Source organism: Neovison vison, chromosome 4 (assembly GCF_020171115.1).
Source record: "Neovison vison isolate M4711 chromosome 4, ASM_NN_V1, whole genome shotgun sequence".
Classification (NCBI taxonomy): domain Eukaryota; kingdom Metazoa; phylum Chordata; class Mammalia; order Carnivora; family Mustelidae; genus Neogale; species Neogale vison.
Genome location: NC_058094.1, coordinates 20572112 through 20585435, shown reverse-complemented (window position 1 = coordinate 20585435; position 13324 = coordinate 20572112). Strand labels below are relative to the sequence as shown.

General features: G+C 38.4%; 1 non-coding gene across 1 annotated transcript; it reads left to right on the top strand.

Moving 5' to 3' along the window:
- Window positions 1–12677: 12677 nt before the first annotated feature.
- LOC122905702 lies at window positions 12678–12784 on the top strand. Its single transcript, XR_006384396.1, has one exon. It is a non-coding gene; the product is annotated as a U6 spliceosomal RNA (small nuclear RNA).
- The last annotated feature ends 540 nt before the right edge of the window (window positions 12785–13324 follow it).

The window sequence follows — 13324 nt, the reverse complement described above, 5'->3', positions numbered from 1 at the left end:
CAGAGGCTACACTTGCCCCAGGTAGCAGGGCTAATAAAGTAGGCAGACTTGGGATTTTGTGTCTTAGTACTTTGCGGTTTCAAAGTTCCTGCTTTGAGGTGTCACTTTTTGCTGCCTAATAACACACTAGCTATCAGAGTTAACTCTTTAAAAGAAGAAAAACCTAATTAATTAAAAAATCTTTTGCTTGTAATTTTATTTCTCAGTTTTACTGAGATCTAGTTGACACCCAGCATCTGATGGTTAAGGTGTACAGCATGACAATTTGACATATATATCGTGAAAAGATGGCCACAATAAGTTTAGTTATCATCCATCAGCTTATGGACACTACGATAAATGTTTTTTTTCCCCTTGGGATGAGGACTTGAGGATCGATTCTCTTAACAACTTCCAAGTATGCCACACAGCAGTGTTCACTGTCGTTGTCAAGCTGTATGTTACATCAGAGTTAGCTTTCCTTAGCAGGGCTGAACTCCCTCAAATTTCAGCGGTCTTAATATGACAGCAGTGTTGGTGATGAATAGGAGGCACCGTTATTTCTTAGAATTATCAACAGGCCCTAGAAAGACCACTTATCTGACGTTAGTTTGCAAAGCTGCCTTCCACAATCAATAAACAATGGTCATTATATCTCCTAAGCACGAGCCTTAGGAATTTCCACAAGGCAACAACTTATTAATTCAATTCAATGTGGGCAAAAGGGGAAAAAAAAAAAGTCCAAAAACGCTTCTTTATTCCCTACTGAAGCTGTGAGTTCTACCATATGACTAGGTCACTCGATGACCTTCCCGACGAGCAGACCGAGAAGCCTAACAAACCAGGACACAAAGCCAGCATTCACTGTGTCTTGCTCTTATTCAGCTGAGTACATTTATTTTACTACTGAATTGCACCAGAGTGTAGGTAGGTCTTTCCCTGGAATTTGAGCAGGAGGCTTGTGTCCTTTTGCTGAGAAAATGCATATAAATGCCCGAACCAGTTTAGTGGTCTTTACCAAAAATAGCTTGGCCTTTTGACTCACCCAGGCTGCCAGTAAACTCTGCTTCTTTTTTTTTTCCCCTCTCCACAGATAGGCTAAATCTAGTAACATCACGTCAGTGCATTCTGAATTGGATGCAGCATTGAATTTGTTTTAGTTTGGGAATCCTTGTTATCAGTTCCTATGCTGTATCAGAGAACGTTGGGACAGGGAGGGTCTGACAGGTGTTCAATTTCAGCCGAGCCTCGTAGATTTATAGATAAGGATATAGAAGCCCAGAGAGGTTTAAGTGACCCACACAAGACCACGTTGCTGGTAAGTGGCAGCCCCAAAATAACTCCGGGCTGCTGATGTTTGAAGGAATCTATTTCATGTTAGAGTGTCAGCAGGAGGTCTCATTGTTGGGCTATGACTACCACGGGTCCCCCTCAAAGAGAGAGATAGCAAGGGATGAATCCTGGCTGCTGCTGTGTTTATAGAATTTCCAAGAAGGAATGTGTGAGAACAGAATGATGCAAAACCCTGGAAAACAAAGAGATATTTTAACGCTTGAACTTGGCCGTGGGTGGCCCTCTTATTGGGGCCCAGAGAAGCAGCTAATTCACATCAGGAAGTTACTCTGAGGTCTTTCGAAGCACCTGAGTCATTCCTGCGGCTTGCGGGCTTGTGGAAGGCCTCACGCCTTCCCTAGGTGGCAGAGTGTAGTGCTTTGTGTAAGGAAACAAAGCCAGCAGCTTGCCCTTCACCCAGCAATCAAAACCTCTGGGTTTCTCCCCATCCTTTGACCGCTGGGCCAAGGTTTCATTGGCAAACAGATATATATATTTTCTCTCTCTCTCGGGTCCTTCTACCATCTGCTTGAATTTTGGGAGCAGTTCTGTTGCATTTTGTTTTTAACTGAGAAGGACACAAATTTTTTCTTTTTGAATTCAATTTGATATGGTTGTCTGTAATGTAAAGATGAAACTTGCAGTGAATAAATGAAACTTAGTCACATTCACGAAAGCAAATATGCCTTTGCTGAGTATATATGAAATGTCTCTTTAGACAAATATCCTGAATGTAATTAAAACCTGTGTAGAGTCATTACAATTTTTTAAAAAAGTAAAGCAGGGATAGATCCTGGAGCAACATTTACCAGTTTCGCAGGTGAGAAAACGAGAAAAGAAGGATCTTGCGTTGGGTTGCAGAGCTAGGAAGGCAAAAACAAGAACTCGGACCTAGATCCGAGGCTCCCCAGTGGTCATGCTCTTTCCATTTTGTTACACTATTGACCTCTACTGACTTGACGGTCAAACGTTTGACTTCAGGAAGTCCTCATATCCTTTGCTTTGCACAGTCATCATATCTTTTGCTCTTTCCAAAGCCTTAGGAGGAAACTCGATGTCATTGACCCTATTTCAAGAAAATCTACCTGAAAAGAAAATAAGAAAAGGTATTTGAGCACCAGAGAAGTTAGTTGGCGTACCCGAAGTTGCCTGCCCAGGAGTAATTGATGTGGGACTCAAATCAAGGACTTACACAGTTGAAGTAAGGTAGGAAGTGAAAAGTATTTGGTATGTGGGTCAAGAGACCCAGGCTCAAGTTGTAGCTATTCATTCCATTTATTTGAAATGTATTCTAGACAGAGGAGATTACTTTTCGAAAGTTCAAGTTACACCACTTTACTTTTATGAAAGACCTACATTAGTACATACCTGTTTTCTCTAACCAAAAGAAATATAAAGAGAATTAAGTGTCATAAGGATGAGTGGCATAAAACATAGAAGATAGCTATGAACATCATTTCAAAACACTGGGTTTTTAAAGTCATTTAAACCTGGCTTTGATTCCCCAGCTCTGCCACTTAATAACTGAGTGACGTTGGCCCAGTTAGGATAGAAAATTTCTTTACATCATCGTATTTATTTAATTCTCTCTCCACTGACTTAGTTCCAGTTGAATTTGTATGTTGCAAAGAACAATACTCTAGCTGAATATCATAACTACTTTCAGGAACTGAAGTGTATAGGTAAATATTTAGGAAAAACTTGTGTGACCAGTTACAACAGAGAGAAGTCTTAAGTTTTACCAATTATGTTTTTTCAACTACTTTTGGTAAATCTTCTAAGTCAGGTGACTTTAAGAGTATGCTTGACAAGAAGGTTGTAGTTCAATATTACTTGAAGATTGGAAGTCAGGAACCACAAAAATAGAAATGGTATACAGAATAAATTATACTCTGTACCAGGTTCTAGCTCCCTGGTTTTAAGGCTCCCCTGAAATATTTCATTGGTCCCCAACTGGCAAAATTATTTCCAAAAACAACTTCTCTTTTTTATATATTCTTAAAAGGTGACTTTATATGTCATCATCGCAAACTGATCTCACCATAAACAGAATGAGTTATTGGCATCACTGAGCATAGGCCAAATTAATTGGATGTCCTTTTGATACAGGATGCTTGGAAAGCAGTATGGATCATTTAGAGAAATCTGGAAATTTTATCTTCTCTCTTATTGTTTCGTCATAGTTGTGCCACTTACCCTATATCCTTATCTCTGAAGTTGAGATAATAGGACAAAGCAAGTTGCCCAGATTCCCCACCATTTTCACGTCTGAGCACACAGAAAATTGTAATATTCTTCTAGCACACTGAAGAAAATGGATGAGGCCAAGTGGAAACTTGCTTGAGATTCTCAACTATGCTAAGTTGGTTAGCCTTTTTGAGGAGATCAATATTTCATCGCATTGATAACTAGAAGAATTGTAGAATTTATCATGCAGCTAAGAATGCTTCTGAGAGTTGAATTGTGCATGTTAATAGTAACACTAAGATTGGTACATTAGGAATTTTACTGGGCAAACCAAGACATGTTTAACCTAACTAAAACCCATCCACAGCAAGCAGCATAGTTTTGGGGGAACTCTAGACTCAAACAATACTTGATATATTCACATGAGGATAAAAGGTACAACAAAGGTAAAATAGTCAATGATGTTGTAATAGTGATATATGGTGCCAGATGGTAGCTACCCTTGTGGTGATCATGGCATAACCTATAGACTTGTACAATCACTATGTTGTTTACCTGAAACTAATGTGACATTGTGGTCAACTACACTTCAGTTTTTGGAAAGTGGTTAGCTGCTCTTACTTATAGGAAATCTAAGTGGGGAGAACTGTTTTGACCCCTAGAAAAACAATTTCCTCCAAATGAGGTACTCATTCAGCCATGATGCCTACCATCTGTCCTAACAATTCCAGCTATAGGATCTAGGGAGGAAAACCAACAACAATGATCCCAAGAATTCTAAGCTACCTTTTCAAGTGTCATGGACTTGTTGCTTCAAGTTCAGTCTTTTCCCTTATAGCTGCCAAGAACTACCTTGAGGAAACCCCATAATGAGTAGTAGTCTTTCTGAGGCTGTTGTTTTAGGTCCCTTAGAATTCCACCTATAGCCCAAGTCTCTCTCTTGAATTCCATACTCTTATTCCCATTGCCCTTTGAATATATACATCCAAATTTATATCCCAGTCTTTAAACTCTCTGTACCCAAAAGGAACCCTATGTTTTCAATTTAACCCACACCAGCCAACTTTTTCCTGGTTTATATTTCTAACTTGCATATGACACAATTAATTCACCCAAATTCTCACCTAGGTTCTTCTCTCCTATACTATCCTTGGTCAGCCCACTGACTCTTTCCCCAGAATAGTTTTAAAGTGGGTATTTCATCTATATTCTTATTGTCCAGATTTTGAGTATCATCATATATTGCCTCTTTGCTAAAAATTCTTACTTGTTTGGCCTTTATACCTCTAGATCTAGCACTGTTAATACTGCCCACATACTTGTTTAAACATGCAGATATCAGCATATTTTTTCATGATAAAAATCTTCCAATGGTATCAGTCAAAGGATAAAATGTGAAATAATTTTCATCTCATAGAAATATCCTTGAGATTAGTTCTCTAACTGTCAAGCCTAATTTTTCTCAATCCTTTTTGCTTTATACTGCATCAGATACTTCTTGTGCACTAAGTCAAAGCTTCTCAATCCTCACCTCTTATTTCAGTCATGGTCATGTTACCATAACCAGTTTTATACAGAACTTGACTAATTCCATTCAAGCGCATTCAGAAAATTCCTCACCTTTACTCAAACCACATAGTTCTTCCTTTCCTGGGGCTTATCTGTCATCAAAACGTGGGACTCTCTGAGGAAGCCCCAAAGTGTGCGATAATCATACACAAGGAGCCACCTTGGTGTACAGAAGATAAAAGTTTGAAACAAAAGTTCAGAGAGAGATTTTCTTCTTAAGATTTTATTTATTCATTTGACAGAGAGACACAGAGAGAGCACAAGCTGGGGGAGTGACAGGCAGAGGGAGAGGAAGAAGCAGGTTCCCCACTGAGCAGGGAGCCCAGTGTGGGGCTCAATCCCAGGACCCCAGGATCATGACCTGAGATGAAGGCAGATGCTTAGCCAAGTGAGCCACCCAGGTGTCTCCAGAAAGAGATTTTATAAACCTCTTTCTACTGCAGGTCACAAAGTATTGAGCCTACGCCAACGACCAATGAAACAATTGATATTTATTTTTCTCTATTTTCATTTTTTAGTCCCTCTTTCCATAATTCTTGATACATGAGATTACTTCCAAATAGACTACCTTTGTGTAAGTCTTTAACTGAAGCTTCATTTTCAAAAAAATATGAAAGATTATAGTTACTAGGAATGTTCATATAATACAAATCCCTGTGATGAGGTTTTGAAACTAGATTACTCATAAATCAGAAAGGAATAAAACTCTGATTACTTATGAGAAATGGAGGGGAATAATCTTTGACATGCAGTAGCATCATAATAAAACTATCACACATAGTAGATTGTGATGAATTATGCATAGAAGGGACATTGGGTTACATGGGAGCTTAAGCATTTGATTGGCATAGAGCTCTCTAAGTCATAAAGATTCTTCTTTGTATCACACTGCATCAGATACTTCTGTGTAGTTGGATCTTGAGATCGTGAAATTGCCAGAAATACAACTCCTATTGGAGAAATGTGAGCTAGAATCACAGGATGAGAAATGAACTCCACAAAGATTCAGAGTACTGCCATATTAATGAGCATTTTGGTGTTGGTACATTATATGAACAATAGTTTAAAGGGACTGGTGGCACAATACAGAACCAGTCATGGGTAGTCCTAAATGAGATTGGTGGGGGAAAATCCTCCTAAGGGTCAGAGTTTGTGAGAAAAGCACTTGGTTTGTTTACTTTGTATGGATGGAGAAGTGGCTTGGGGTATGGATATGTAATAATTCATCACTATTAGAACACAGCTTGCCTATTGGTTATAAACATAGAATGAGTAAGACAAAAAGAAGGGCAAAAAGGAAGTCTGCATAAGAGTCAAATGGATTGACCTCTGGTAGTAGATCCAGCCATGAGGAGAACATGAACCAAAGAGGAGACAACCTATACTAACCTAGAGAGGATGACAGCCTGCTCCACTTGCTGCTTGGTGTTGGCACAATGGGCTCATGAATTAAGTGACCAGGGTGACAGAAATAGAGTTTATATGCACAGACTCATCACATGAGATGCCTCTCCCCAAGGCTAATCTAGATACTTCTGTGGCTAAATACCCAAATCTGTAAGTATCAGAGACAAATGCTGAGCCCTTGTAATGGTACTCTGGCTCAATTAAACCACTCAGTGGTTTGGTGCTTGGTAGGTTGGTTACATCAAACCTCTTTTTGATGATTTTTCCTTGATGGGATTGTTATATGGAAGCATATGGGTCACCTTTTCTGCCTTCAGTGCTATAAGCAGCACAAAATTTGGAGGCTTATAGAATGCCTGAAACATCATCAATGAGATCTACTTGACTTATCATATATCCAGTAATCAAGAAACAATTGACCTAATAGAATAATGAGCAGGTCTATTAAAAACTCAAGAAATGTGCCAACTTAATAATATTGACCTTAAGATTATAAATATACTAAGTCAAAGGTCAGAAGATGATGTTAAATCCCTGGTAGGAAAAATACATGGATCCAGGAACCAAGGGGATTACAGAAAATTACGCATTCTTATCATCATTCTCTGTAACCAACCTTAAAATTTATGCTTAAGCTCTGCTGGACCAGAGACCCTATTTTCCCAAGGAGTTTACCTCTATTCTATTTGAACCCACTTTAATAGGGTTACACTCTATTTGAAGTTAAAACTATCACTTAGATACTCTGGATTTTTTGTATTAGTGGACTAGCAAGCAAGAAAAGATTATAGTACTAGTGTGAGTAAATGATCATGATTGCCATGAGGAGCTAGGGTTGCTGCTCTAAGTTGGAATATAGCCAGAGGACTTGCTTAAAAATGTCTTGCTTGTTCTGTACCCACCAAAAATGGTGACAGGGCAAGTATAACAGCAATCACCTTAGAAGGCCATGAGTCCAAAGCCCTCAGGATAGAAGGTGTAGACCATCTTACTAAATACTCACCCTGGACAGCTAGGAAAGACTACAAGACAGCCAAAGTGCTGACTAAAGATGAGAAAAATATTAAATAAATAGCATATTAGTCTTCTCAGGCTGCCATAACAAAATACCATAGACTGGGCGTCTTAAATAACAGAAATTTATTTCTCACAGTTTTGGAAACTGAAAGTTCAAGATTAAGGTGTTGGCCCATTTGGTCCCCTGGGAGAGCTTTCCTCTTGGCTTGCAGATGGCATCCTTCCTAGTGTATGTTCACGTGGCCTTTCCCTTAATTAATTTCCAAAGGTCTTATCTCCAAATACCATTTTATTGGGGCTTAAGGCTTCAATGTATGAATTTTGGGGAGATCCAAACATTCAGCCCATAACAGAGAGAGTAGGAGTAAAAGGATGAATTTGAATTATGTGCTTCAGGATGAGTTACAGCAGCAGGGCCGGAGACTGATTCCACTAATCCACCCTTATTATATTATATTATATTATATTATATTATATTATATTATTGTAATATCCACTGGCTATTACTTTAAAGAAGGTTTTGTGATGGATTGATTAATGGAAGGCAGAAGCATAAGAGGTGGACGGCACTGGAAATGTCTGGTGTTGCATGTTCCTTGTGCACCACCTCAAATCCTCTTAGAGCAGTTATGAGACATACTTCAGAAACTGCCAGTAATGACTCTCAGACTCAAGCAACAGTTGCCTCTATCAGGCCCAACTAGATGATATAACCTGGTATTGACTTGTCTTCTTTTTCTATGCCACTGTTCCCTGACTTTCGAGATCACTTTCTAAATATACTATATTCACTAAAAAATTAGGCTCAGGAACTGTTTTGGGGGGAACTTTCATAAAGGTATCTACTTTAAACAACATTACCAAAATAATTACAGCACCTAGTGAAAGGGCTGACACATGATATTGACCCAATGAACAGTTATGTAATTCTCTTTCGTGACATGCCATGCTTTTTCTGGATATTTAGTTCTATCTGGGTCTTTGTGCATCAACTTCTTTCTTTTTTAAATTATGTTATGCTAGCCACCATTGTTTTTGATGTAGAGGTCCAAGATTCATTGTTTGCATATAACACCCAGTACTCCGTGTAATACGTGCCCTCCTTAATACCCATTACCAGGCTAACCCATCCCTCCACCTGTCTCCTCTCTAAAACCCTCAGTTCGTTTCTCAGAGTCCATAGTCTCTCATGGTTCATCTCCCCCTCTAATTCCCCCACTTAATTTTTCCCTTCCCTCTCTTAAAGTTCTCCATGCTATTTCTTATGTTCCACAAGTAAGTGAAACCATATGATAATTGACTTTCATATTTTTCTGTCCCAAGTACCTCCATCAGATTTATCACCTGTAAAATATCTAGCCATGGGTTCCTGGGTGGTTCAGTTGTTAGGCATCTGCTTCGGCTCAGGTTATGATCCCAGGGGTCTGGGATGGATCCCTGCATCGGGCTCCCTGCTAGGCGGGAAACTTACTTCTCCCTCTCCCACTCCCCCTGCTTGTGTTCCCTCTCTCTTTGTCTCTCTGTCAAATAAATAATAAAGTCTTAAAAAAAAAATCTCCTACCCATTTTTAAAATCTTAATTGGGTTTTCAAGTCTACAATGTAAAATTTCCTGAGTTCCTATAGGAAACATAATGCAATTTGATCATCAAACAATTTGATTTCTGGAGATACTGGAAGAACACCTTTCCCAGTCCACATTGTATGTCTGTAGGACAATTGACTGAGTCCTAGCCAGGGAAATGTGGGCAGAGGTGGTATAAATGATTTACAACCCTAGCCATAAAACAATTTGCATGATTTTCCATTCTCCATCTATTTCTGCCTATGCAGCTGGAAGTGAAAGAGCGAACCTGGAAAAACTGGGCAAAACTATAAGTTGAAAGTAGCCTGGTTCCTGGTTCATCACGTGGAGGAGAGTTTCCTAGACATATCCCCACTCTGCATTAGACTTTACTTGGATGATTAGTAAACTGTCAATTGTATTAAGCCACTAAGATGTCAGACTTTAGTTCTATTTTAGGATAATCTAACATATCACAACTAACACAACTGAGACAGACATAGAGGATTCCTCTAAATGTATATTAAATACATATTTAATTCTAATTGTCTCATTTCATTTCCATCTCTTTGACATTACCTTTATGGATTCCCCAATGGTGGTACTATACTATATACTTATCGATTGGATGGATGGATGGATGGATGGATGGATGGGGAAGGACATGTAAATTTATTTTGTAGGATACCAGGAGAAAAAATGTTAAGAAATTATTGAGAGATGTATTTTGATTGACCAGGAAAAAGAAACTTTCTAAAAACTGTAGCCATGGAATAATGGTATAGGGCTGCTTATAGAAGTGATAAGAAATTTATCACCAGAGGGCTTAGTTGGCCTGGAATTTCAAGACCAATTGTCCAAACTGCTCAACCTTTTAGTGAAGTAATTAAGTCTAGGGGAGCCAAAGGACTTTCCCAAAGTGTGTTTGTAGCAGAACTGGAAGTGAAAGTGAATGTCTTGTCTCTGATACCAATATTTTATTAAATCAAAATTCAGAGAGTCTGAGTAACCAGAACATCAAATATATACCATATCTGAGTTAAGTCCTGATAATTTACTAATAATATGTGCTTTTAGGTTAATTACTTAATCTAGCATAAGAAATTTTTCTTATTTATAAAAATGGGATATGATCTCTTGATAGACTTTTGTAAGATTGTTATGGTACAGGTTATAATTGTTATTATCACATTTAATATAATTTTAGTAATTGCAAGAAAAATAAATACTTCTTATTCAAATCTATTATTTACATTTTACTAGCATGGTATTAAGTAAATTTCAGTTTTATTACAGACTAGAGAATTTTTGGTCACTAAATTGAGAACATGAATCCTATGGGAAAATGTAGTTCAAGACTCAAACAACTGAATTTGAAGTGAGTTGTGAAGCACAATGATTTTTTTCAAACTAGGGACTCTCTGAAAAGACATTTTATAACCTGTGTGACTCCAATTAGTTGCAATCAGTGAGTGGAAGACAGATAGTAAAAAATAATCTGGGAACTCAGACCACGGTAAAGACTGGAAAGTCCCAGAATACCATGCCCCTTCTTACATTCTTAGTTCCCATATTTTAGAGTAATAGTCCTCAATCACGATTCCCATGAAAATGAGTAATTGTTTAAGTGTAATACTTAGGGCCAGGGAAGCACTAACTTAATATAATCATTGTCTAAAGAGTTGGTTTTGTTTAGTTTTGGTGAGTTTTTTTTTTTGGGGGGGGGTTGTTGTTGTTGTTTCGGCATTAGAATTCAGTTTCACTTGTTTGGGGTCCATAATAGTTCAAAGGTTTGCATTTATTCCGGGAAATGCTCCTAGACAGTAGTCAGTGGGAGGATCAGTCCAGGAAACTGGCCTTCTAGAGCTGCTTAGGACCCTGGTGAGTGTCTGTTGGGAGACGGTAAGTCGGTAAGTCGGGTATGTGTGATGACCTACGTTCTGGCACATCTAAATAATGAATCCTGGGTATGACTCTTCATATCTTTGTAAACTTGAGAAAGTTACTTAAGTCTTCAGAGTTTCAGTTTCTTCATGTGTAAAATAGGGATGATGATACCTGCCACAGTCAAATTGTTGTAATGATTAAATGAGAATTAATATGCATGTATTATCTAGCACTGTACCTGTCACTTAACAGATACTCAGGACCAAACAATTTCTCCCTCTTCCCTCCCTTCCTTCCTCCCTCCCTCACGCCCCTCCTTCCCTCCCTTCCATTAGAATTCTAATTAAGCAAGAGTAAAAAGAGATGGTCTCAATGAGAAAATCCAATTAAAATTGCATTGAGTACCAACTTGGAATTCTTGAACACAAAACGCATACACTGTTCCAGTTTCCTCCTTTAGGCAGGCAGGGACTTTCATACCTTGCTACAGGCTCCTGCCAACATTTCCCCATAAAATTCACCTGTGAGATTCTTTTTGATAAAACCCTATAGGTACAGACAGGTGAGGGAGGGAGGAAGGAGCATTGATACAGATCCGCTGCACAAATCCCCTCTTCTTGGGGGAGGATTCTGTAGGAAGTTAGAATAAATCCTACAGAAGTGACAGATTCCTGGGGCACAGAACAAACTGGGGTTTGGTTTTTCTTTCCTCAGTTTCCCTGGGAAGCTTGGACCTTTGATCTGCTAATCTGCGGATTAAGGATTAAACGCACTTCAAGAAGACTACTTTGGCTTGGTTGTAACACAGTTTAACAACTTACTCCAAAGGAAGCCAAGAAAGCATAGCTTTTCATGCTGTCTTCATTAGAGTTAATAATAACAAGTCCTAGAACACATAGTATGTTCCCGCGAGTTCCTAATCTTTACATCACTTAGGATATAGGTAGACTATCATTCTACCTTTCATGGATGAGGAAAGTGAGGCACAAAAAACCCAAAGTAACATGCCCAACATCACAATACTAGGAAGTGGCAGAGTCAGAATCTGAATCCACCGGAGGAGGCCCCAGAAACTTTGAGCTTAACCATGACGTCCTACTGCTGACTTCCTTTAGCAGCTCTTAATTCAAAGGCAATGCCTCTCGAGAAAATGTGTTGCATTCTTTTGAAGAATTCTTGCTGCAGATTTTTACTTCCAGTGAAGTCCTCTTTGGCTTGACAGAGAATAAAAGTTTCCAGTTATGTCACAAGATGCTGGCTTTATTCAAATAACACAGTTCTCTTCAACTTACAGTTATATATTTTTCTTTGCAGGTTTTTTTTTTTTTTTAAACCTAAATAAATCCCGTAGAAGATGGTCTCTACATGGGGTATGAGAATCACAGGGGTCAGCACAGGGCAATCCACAAAGGTGTAAGAAGAAATACTTGAGCGCCTAATCATTCCATCTCATTTGCTTAAATGTTCCACTGTTAGTGCCTTTTAATAAATAATATATTATTTATTGTTACAGTAGTTCTTCTATGTAATTTACAACTAATATTCACCTATATTGGAGATTAACCCTCAAAAATGTTTTTGATAAAGGTAAAGATTCGCACAAGTTGGCAGATCACTATTATAGAAGTCCTAGAATTTAGGAATTTAACCTTTAATGCTTATTGCAATGAATTGATTTCATCCCTTTCACAGGAGAGTTTAAGTTACCTTCTAAAGACTCACTAGATTTATGGTCGGTGCTCGCTTCGGCAGCACATATACTAAAATTAGAACGATACAGAGAAGATTAGCATGGCCCCTGCGCAAGGATGACACGCAAATTCGTGAAGCGTTCCATATTTAAAAAAAAAACAAAAAAAAACTACATATACTTCTGAGGGATGCACCATAAGACTAAATTTTGAGATTTCTAGCAAAGCATCTAATGCATAATGAACTCTCAAAGAATATGGTTGGAAAAAAAGAGGGAGGGAAGCAGCAGGTAAGGATAGGAGGAAAAGAGGGAGGAAGGAGAGAAAGAAAGAAGGAAAGGGAAGTTAACATCTTTTTTTTTTTTTTTTACATAGCCTTAAGATGTGTTTAAGATCATGGATTTTGTACACAATCTTGATTTTTCCCCTAGAGTTGGGAAACTTCCTAGGTAAGAAACACAGACTGTTCTTAGACTCAGCTCTATTAGGATGTTCATCCTGGAACTGAACAAATCTGGAATCTTATGGGAGTCAAGGGAAATTTCACAACATTATTGTGAAACAGATTCTGTTATTAACCTCATTTTACAGACATGGAAACTGAGGCCAGAGAGATTAAGTAATTTGCCCAAGGTCGCAGAGCTAGTGACAGATGGAAGATTTAAATCCAGATAATCTGGCCCCCAAGGCCT